Below are 8,555 nucleotides of genomic sequence, written 5' to 3'. Positions count from 1 at the left end.
CCCACTTTTCAAGCTTCACTTTGAATCCGGCGTGCCACGGTGAAGAAAACAAAAAAGACACAACTGAGACTGAAACTCCAAATAAAGGCTCTCTTTGGTATGCAGGTAATTAAATTATAGTCTTGATCAAAGGAAGGCCTGGGAGAGCTTTTTATTTTTATTTTTTTCATATTCACCTCCTATTTCTTATGCATTCCTTTGAAGAACTGAAGTGAGTCATTCCCCTTTGTTAGACAAAATATTCACCGAATTGTTATGCTTATGCAACGCTTAAGCTTGTTGGCAGAACACGGAAGAACCGGAGCAATATGCGTGTAAAAAGCAGCTACTAAAAGGAGTTTGTGCATGTGGCTCCCGTCAGCAGAGTCAGCTGATGCAATGCTGCCATCTTGTGTTTTGAAAAAGGAAGGAAAGCCGTGATAAAAGGAAGTCCACAAAACCAGCAGTCACAGAGGCGATGCTCTGCTGATACCACACAAAAGAGCGCATCGCCTCAGTATCAGAGGATAATGCCTGTGTGTGTTTGGTTTAAATGGGAAGCTCTTTGATGAGATTAGCACAATATACCATGCCCTTCATTAGGCCACTTATTCCTCACTGATATTTGAGTGCCCCGGATCTCAAATCAGTGTTTGATCTCTGCCAAAGGCTGTGTTTGTGTATTGGTACTTATCTCCCACAGCACCCTTTAGGCCTTTGAAGTAACAGTAACACTCCTGTGCACTTCAGTCACTACCTGTCAATACACACCATAGCTGAAAAGGTGGAGAACAATGATTAAAAATTCAGATTTATTGTTATTTTAAGCTGACAGCAGCATATGCACAGAATAAGCCCTGTTTGATGAAACGAGTGTCTGTCCCATAGCTGGAAACATGGAGCCAGCTTTTGAATGATTCTGCTTGTAATACTATTCATTAAGGGTGGTGTTACCCAGCTGGCATGAAACATAATGGTCTCTCTTATCAGTTCAAACCTTTAGTTATGTTATTTATATAGCAGTAGTTCACAGCAACAGTCATTTCAAGATGCTTTATATTTTCTGATTGACTGATCCTCTGTGAAGATCACTTAGTGAAAGTGGGAAGAAAGAACTCACTTTTAACAGGAAACTGAACAGAAAGTGTCACTTTGTGTTTACATTATTGTCTAGAGTGACAAAGCTAACATAAAAGCAACCCTAATGTGAGTACTTATAGGAACATCATGTGCAGCCATGGGTGACCACGTCGCCCACTCAAAGACTGTATGTAAAAGATGGACATCAACTACCTTACCTGTTCTGGAATATGCATTTTAAGTAGGAATCCCTAAAATGATGGCTCGCGGGGGTTTAAGTGTTAATCTACAACAGCTTCCTTACTCACTGTCAATAATCAGTGATTGAGAGATTATTGGTGGAAAACTCTTAATTAATAGCCTAATAGTTTTAAAATGGTGTGTTATAAATGCTGACAATGACTAATGTGACACCAACAGAGTGCTAATATGCGTGTGATAAAGCATGCAATTAATGGTGATGGATCACTGTAGTTCTTAAAACTACTTAAACTAAAGGAACCTCACGTGCTCTCTCCCTCATCCACCACACAGCGAAGCAATGCAGAGCAACAATGAAGAGGCTGAAAGAGAATTATATGAAAACAAAAGACAACAACAAGAGGTGCTGTTTTCTTACCAGCTGCTGGCCTGCTACTTTATTACTTTAGAGTTCCTATCAGTGAGCAAACATAAAAAAAACTATTTGTAGAACACATTTCATTCCAGGTGGAAGCACAATATCCTGCACAATGCAGTCGCAAGATACGTAATCTTTCGACTCAGACAACTGAGCAAGTGAATTCAAAAAACTCATTTAAAAGATAGATAGGGGAGGTTGGGCATGTCCTTCCCCGGCAGGTACGTACGCCCAGGTGATCTCCAGCACGCCTGTATGGGCTGCTATTCCACCCGCTTCACCCATTTTTCCCCATGTTTTGTGTAGGATGGACTTCCACGGCTGCCAAGAAATACAGACTTACTGTACAAATCCTCTTATGTTACACAACGTTAATACACACATGGCATGAAGTGACACACAATGGAAGAAAGGGATGAATGGGAATGAAACTCACATGTGGGCCACCATCCTTCACCCCAGGCCCATAAAGGATAACATTTTGTGCATGTAAACGTTCCTGAGGCGCTGGAACACTTGGAGAGGAGGCTCGATTAAACGAAATATCCTCAGCAACTCTTTGGGCATGTTTTTATAGCTTTTATGCTTTGAGCACATGTAACATGCCAACCTGTTTCCAGCACGTTTGATCCCTCAGCTTACTTTAAGTGGACTCCTGATGAAGAAGTGTTTTGTTGTGTTTGCGTTGGGCACTCGAAGGTGGAACTGATGTAGAATTCGCTGCAGACAGCCGTGACACAATCAGCGGCTTAATAGGCCGTGAAATCAACACTCGCGGCAGGGCCAAGCCCGAATCGAGTCCCCCGCGTTGCCCCTTTAACATGGTCATGTGACACGTTAGGATAGCAAATAGGCAGGCGGCACAGGTCTGCAGGACCATCAAACCTGGCTGTGACGCTGTTTCCTGTCACTGAGCCCAGAACAGACCGAGGCGTATCGATTGATCGGACCACACATCCATTTAAAATCGGCTGCTTGTTTGTGTGTTTTTCTGGTTTGCTCTCCACAGATTTCGGCTCTGATTCACCGGAAAGTGCATCCTTGACAAATGAAGGACATTTCCAATAAATGAGCACAACATGCAACAAATGAATAAATCAATGGGTAACTGGGATTGAATCTGACATTGTTGAGAAAAGTCAATACACATCCTAAGAACACCTAAGCATTAAATTAGAGGTGTTTGTTCTCTTTATTTGTGCACCTCTTAAGGACTTCTGGGTTGCTGTGAAGGCCTAACAGCTAATCTCTGAAAGATCCTTCACATCACTTTACTGAACTTTGCTGTCTGATAGCACTCATTTATAAAAGTATTCAGACCCTTGGCCTCAATGGAGTTACAAAATGTGGTCAGAAGAGTCTTGTTTCCTTTGATAATCATTGAGACACGTCTGGAATGCGATTGTGGTTCACCAAAGGCTAACAGAAGGGACTGCAAAGAGTTTTTGTTTTGACTAAAGAAGTGATTAATATTCAGTTTAATCCTCTCAGAACTGGAGAAAGTATAAAGCAGAATTTACATACAATCGATTTAAAAGGAACATACAGAAGGAGCTTGAGGAAATCTCAGTGTCTCACGTTGCTGTTCAGAAGTTTTGGCCTCCTCTTCTTTACAATGTTGATTCAGTTAATTGACGTTTGTAGGAATTTATTTATGCATAGCTCTCTCGAGGTGCCACCTGGTCTGGTTGAGTTCTTTTCCTGACTCAGTCAGCTGTCTGATTAACTAACGATTTCCTTATATTCAGACAATATGCCACATCTGTTTATGTTAGTGAAAACTGCCTAACTATGCTAACCTTTAATAGTCCATTTAACAACAACCTGACCTGGAACAGGTTAAAGAAGAGAGGCTGGCTATGAATGTTGACTTCTTGGTTCCTCTGTGGGAATTTTGATGACACGGTTGACCCTGTCCTGTTCTGTTTACCAAATGATGGCGGCGCGTTACATTTGAAGGCATCAGGTGTAGTCCCAGTCACCAGTCAGCGCTCTGCAGTCAATAATATGGTCTGCTAGTGGGGGTTAAGCAGCTCCTCTCTATAAACAGTATGCTCTCGAAAGTAAATAGTGCAGCCCCTGTACCCAGGCCTCATTATACACTCTGGGTGTGTGTTTAAGGCTCCTCCAGGGCCTCGGCGCCTGCTGTAACGCCAGTGAAACACAAAACAGCAGACAGATCCTGGCTGAACTAAGCTGGACGCTGCTGAGCGGGCTCAGAACGCCGCTCCGTAGCTTTGTCTCAGAGAGGAAATCTGCAGGATGTGCACGGATTTAAAACTCTTAAAGATGTTTTAAAGACAATTCTGGTACTGAAAGCACCAGTTCCCCTTTCCTTTTCTTTCCTTTCCTTTCCTGTCCCCTCCCGGTGTAAAGCCACTTGTACTGAACTTTGTGAACAGAAATCTCCAATGAGCAACCCTCCGATGGCCCTTTCCTTTCTAGTGCATCAAAGTGACATATCCACCTGCTGTAGGAGGCACATGCTGAGTTTTTTAATCTCACAATCACTCCAGATCTTTTCGTTCAGTCATTTTCTGTCCTATCTCAGTTACATTAACTGTGCACATTCAGAAAAAAAGGCAAATTTAATACTTTCAAAAGCATTTTGATGAGAACCTGACACTAAAAGGACCGTTATGATCATTCCTCATCTCTTTTTGTTTTCACCACAGTAGGTTGCACATTATCAGCAGCAAGTTTCTTTTTCATACAAATAGGCCAGGAGCAGCTCTTTTAAACATCATGACAGCCCCCCCCCCAACTCCTTTTCTTTTCTTCGTCTCTCCTCTTTTTTTTCATGTCCAACATCGATGAAATATAATTTTTCAGACAAAAACAAGGAGATATAAAAACTATCCTTTGCATCCAAGTCCATCTGCAGGCTACGCTTTTAATAGTATCAAAAACACAATTTTACTCCTTTTTCCTTCCTGTGCCCCCAATTATTGGAGGCTGGAGGTACATTAAGGGACTTTTATTATCCTATATTCTCTTTTCCATAAAGTCCAGTTTGGTTAGCTTAGAAAATATATAAAAAAAATGTTATGATCTTTTACATGATTTGGATCAGAAATTTTACAAATAACTGATGTGATTATTAATTCACCTGCAAAGCAAAACTGGAGCCAAACTAGTCTAGAACGTGCGAGGTTTATGCCACTGGAGAGCAAATGTATCTAAAGAGGGCAACTGCTAATGCCTTATCATTATGTAATCTGTTATTTTATCAGCAAATGCCTGCGTTGTTGTTGTTGTGTAAACAGCGGCGGTAATGGATTCCTCAGTGAAGCGAGGGAAACGTTTCCACACCGCGTGAAGCGTGTGGACACTCAACACCCTCTTCATCAGAACAAGTCCTGTTTGTCGATGAAGCCGAGACGGGAATACAAATGAATCCGGTGGAAGCGGCAGCAGCAGATTAAAGTGTGTGATGGAAGAAGTTCATCCAAAATCCTCTAGGACAGGGGTTTCAAGATAAGGCCCGGGGGCTAGAATAGGCCCCGCAAAGACTCCAAGCCGGCCCACTGGAAGGCTTTGGAATTTTCTATGGATTTCTTTCATAGACTACAGTAAATCTGTATCATCTCAAGAAAACTGAGACTGTACAGTTGAAATTCCTCTTCTTTTTCTTATATTGCGATATCTCAGGGAGTAAGTGTGCAGTTAAACTTCTTCACACAGACAGAAAGGGGAGTTTCACTGGTCCGGCCCACTTCAAAGACAGACTAGACCAGATGTTTTTGTTTCCTCCACATGCAGTTATAAATGGAACCACGTGAATATTAAACATCTTTTACTTGGACTAACTTGAATGTAAAAGCACCACATTTAAATTTAATCTCAGCGTGACAATGCACGCCTGTGATTAACATACTATCACTGATTAATATCAACGTACTGTATGAAACCTCTGCCAAGGCTTATGGGGTGACACCATCCCCTTCAAAATATAATCCACCCTCCCTGGAGCCCTAAAACAAATACCACTAAACTAAACTAAAATGCAAAAATGGATTAGAATTTGATCGGACCAGTGGTGGATGTAACAGAGAGGAGTCTTAATCTACTTTTTCTTACACATGTACATTATTGTCTATATTTTACATGCAAATACTGCATTTTGTACTCCTTACCATTTGTTTTAGAGCTTCAGTTACTTCCTTTTTGGTGGATTTTAAAACTGAAATCCAAGAATATGTGATGCTGTATCAGATAACGATACCCAGCGCAGCATCAGTGATTAAACTAATCTCCAGCTCCATCATTAGAAGGTTATACAGATGGCTGTCCCTCCCTGACCGTGGTTCTACTTGAGGATCTTCCTGTTAAAAGGGATTTTTTTTACTTCCCACTGTCACCAAATGCTTGCTCACAAGGGGTTTGTCCACTATTGTGGGGTCTTTACCTTACAGCATAAAGCACCTTGAGGCCACTGTAGTTGTGTTGTTCTGCACAATGAGTACTTTCTTCAATACTTGGGACAGATACGACTATACAGACAAAAGTATTTTGACACACCTTGTTATTGATCTTGTCCTGAGCTTTGACCTCAGCTTAAATGTTTAGAGAGATGTTCACGCTTCAGCTTCTTCAGCTTACATTTCCATGTTCCAGCATGACTGCGGATCAGCACACATAGTGAAGCCCATAAAAGAATGGCTTGATGAATTTGACTGGCCCACACAGAGCCCTGACCTCAACCCCATCAAACACCTTTGGGATGAACAAGTACGGCGACTGTAAGCGTCCAACACCAGTGTCTGACTTTACAAATGCTCTTCTGGATAAAAGGGAAAGCTCCAAAATCTTGTAGAAAGCCTTCAGGATGATATAAATGTGGTTCAGTACTTTTGTCACAGCTAAGGTGAGGGAGATGAGGTTTGTTTTTGAATGCAGAAAGCCATATTTATTCACGTTAGAACACTTTCTGGAATATCTATGGCAGATACAGAAAACAGTCTAGGAATAAACATAAACAGGGTCATTAAAGAACAGAAAGTAGTCACAAATGACTGGAAGTGGCCAATTTAGTTGCTAAAATAGCCAAGGATTAAGTGGGATTGTGCCTTTTATTTAAATAAACCTTTGCTTCGCCACCTTGCAAAATAGTTCATTCAATACAAAACTGTTGTTCTCACGTCACGCTTCACAATACCAACATACAATAGATACCTGCTAACTACACATGTATACATCACTCCCACGGCACTCCTGGTACACAGAACAAATCTCTGAGTGTGTTTTACTGCGTATAGCAACCATTTGTAAGCAGTACAAATGAATTTTGCTTTTCCTTTTTTCTGTATACATTTTTTAATTAATTAATTTTTTAAACATATCTCAGATTAACTTTTCTTTTTTTTCATTCTTTCTTTTTTATCAATAAAATTAAATAAAAAATAAAAACACTGTCAAAAAGCCTGCAGTATTTCTTTATTATTGTGTGGATGCTTTAAGCATCCACACTATTGAGTTCCTGTTTCTCTTTATTCTTTATACTTTATTCTAGTTGCTTCCGTACACTTTTCGCCGTTAAACTACTTCCACAATTTTCAGCCGATTTTCACCGTTCAAATTTTAAACTATTCAGCTATTTTTGCTAATTCCTGCTACGATTTTTGCTATTTTTAACTATTATACTTTTTAAAATATTCCACTTTTTTCCTTTAATTTGTCCCATTGAAATGAATGGGAAACTTCAGCAATTCTGCTAAAATTTGCTTGTTTTTGAAACTTAACTACTTCCTCATATTTTCACCTAGAACAACCATTCAAACTTTAAAATGTTCACAAATTATTGGGCTATTCAGGTATGATTCAGCTTTTTCAAATCTTTTACTGTTTTACTTTTATGCCTCTTAAAGTTTTGAGTTGCAAAATTGTGATTTTTCACAAAATACATGTGTTGTTATGGTTGCTATGCTCTTGGCTTCCAGTGTGCCACTGAAGGTTTTGCAATTTTCACTTCATGTCCGAACAACTTCCTGCTACTTGCTCAATTTTCACTCAACTTCCACAAATTATACATCAAAACGTAGGTATTTTTGCTGGCTTTCAGAAAATGTCACTATCATTGTTGTGGGATTTATAGAATTTTGGCAAATCTCCTCAGACCAACACAAGGTCACAAAACTCTCCATATAAAGTCAATGGAGAGCTTGTTCAAAATCATCGCTGGATTTCTGTAATGAGAGGCATATTCGAATCGTCATATCTCCTTAACGAAGCGACTTTAAGACATGAGGCTTGTCCCCGAATATCTTCAGACACCCCTGACGCTCACAATTCAAGAATTTCTTTCTCACCTATTACCGTTCTGAAATGAGTTGGACTTGTTTGAGGGTAGGAAATTCGTCCGTCGCTCAGATTTCTTCAGATTTCAAACTGTGGAAATGAACCACTTTTTTCTCTTGTCATAACTTTTTGTTGGATTTCCACAGAGACCTGAAAATTTCTATGACTGTTCACCAAAGCCTGCTGTCTCTTACGGTGAAAGAATGATATCGATACTCCAAATAGATTTAGAGTTAGAAAGCGTTGTTTGAGGGCAAGTCAAGGCAGTTTTTGCTTCGCTCTGCTCAGTTATGGTGCATTAGAAGTCAAATATCTTTAATAATTCATATTTTAATGATAAATTGTTAACACTGGAAGATTCCCCCATCTCTTCTGAACAAAACGGTGTAAGAATGACCGCTCTAGCCCCTACGGTTAGGAAATTATGGTCATTTGTTTGAGGGGAGTCCTCACTATGAGAAATAGGCTGCAATAATCCTGTGCCTCTCTGTCCTGCGTGTGTAAAAAGATGCACCTGTTTTGGCGGGAAAACGTAAATAGCCACTCTGATTGGTGGATTTAAATTCGGCAGCTCTCTCCC

Source organism: Maylandia zebra, linkage group LG17, assembly GCF_041146795.1.
Source record: "Maylandia zebra isolate NMK-2024a linkage group LG17, Mzebra_GT3a, whole genome shotgun sequence".
Lineage (NCBI taxonomy): Eukaryota > Metazoa > Chordata > Actinopteri > Cichliformes > Cichlidae > Maylandia > Maylandia zebra.
Note: the sequence above shows the minus strand (reverse complement) of the source record.